The sequence below is a fragment of the Pseudorca crassidens genome, chromosome 7, assembly GCF_039906515.1.
Source record: "Pseudorca crassidens isolate mPseCra1 chromosome 7, mPseCra1.hap1, whole genome shotgun sequence".
NCBI lineage: Eukaryota > Metazoa > Chordata > Mammalia > Artiodactyla > Delphinidae > Pseudorca > Pseudorca crassidens.
The window spans coordinates 31,689,397-31,690,832 of record NC_090302.1 but is presented as its reverse complement, the minus strand read 5'-3'; positions in this window follow the sequence as shown (position 1 = coordinate 31,690,832).

Here is a 1,436-nt window from a genome sequence, read left to right as displayed (position 1 = left end):
TCTGCCCTTTCAGCTGGGACCCCAAAGTGAATATTCCTGGAGAAGATCAGAACTCAACCTGTACACAGGAGCCAAGAGAAGCTGAACCTGTAGTTTAGAGCAGAGCCATCCAGCCAAGCCTATAGTCAACCCCCAGCCCTATGAGCAATGAGTGTTTACTACAGTACCTTGCTGACATTTTGTGGTTGTTTGTTATGGAGCAATAACTAACTAATAAGGTTAGCCCAGGGGATTCCAAACTGGCAGTGTACGTGAATTACTTAGAGAACTTTAAAATAAATAAGGGATACTTGAGCTTCCCCCAGAATGTCTGGAGTGGTATTCAGAAATCTATATTCTTTTAAAATTCTCTGGGTGGTTTTTATGTAGTGAGTCCCCCACTCTTTTGTTATCTGACATTTTGGGGTCACCAATATTAAAGCATGTGATGGGGGTTCTATTAAACAACCACTAAGATTTTTTTAATTTGGGAGGTTGGGATTGACATATATACACTAATATGTATAAAACAGATAACTAAGAACCTGCTTATAAAAAAATAAAATAAAATTCAAATAAAAAAAGCAATAAAAAAAGAATTTTATTGAGTTATAGTTGATTTACAATATGAGTTTCAGGTGTACCACATATGGATTCAAAATTTTTATAGATTATACTCCATTTAAAGTTGTTATAAAATGTTGGCTATACTCCCTGTGCTGTACAATATATCCTTGTAGCTTATTTATTTTATACATGGTAGTTTGTACCTCTTAAGATCTTTTTTCGTCTCTGAGACTGGATGATTGAAGTCAGAGAACCCCTGTTTCTGAAGTACAATCCTTTTCAGTTTGAAAACTTTTGAGAAATCTGTGTTGAATTTTTCTTAGCTGATTTCGAGAAAGATGCAGAAGTAAATTAGCTGTGATTTATGGCCATAGGAGTTTTGTTTTTTATTTAAGGATTGTCTCCTCTTAGTATTTCTGCCTGGGCTATGGTTAGCAGTCAAATGAAAATTAAAAGCAGAAGACTGGGGCTGTGTGAGTCAAAACACATGGCAGGAAAAAAATCACTGGTGCGGTCAAGTTTAGGGGAGAAGCTGCTGAAGGAGTGGTCTGAGAGGAGCTTTCAGCTGTGGCTTAGCAATTAGGAACCTGAGATCACACCTGATGCAGAAGCCAGTTGAAGTTTAGCTGAATAATTACCATGCCACTGCCCAGTTTAGAGGTTTGAGGCAATCTTAATAAAATGTTACAAATGTGAATTTATATAAAAAGCATGATAAAAGTATACTTTAAAAGAAAATAGCTTTTTAAAGTTATAACAATAAAAATTTTCATTGACAAAAATTCAAAAAATATAGAAAAGTATAAAGAACAGGCACCTTTTTTTTATAGTTTTTTTTGTTTATTTGTTTTTTAATTTTATTTATTTATTTTTGGCTGTGTTGGGTCTTC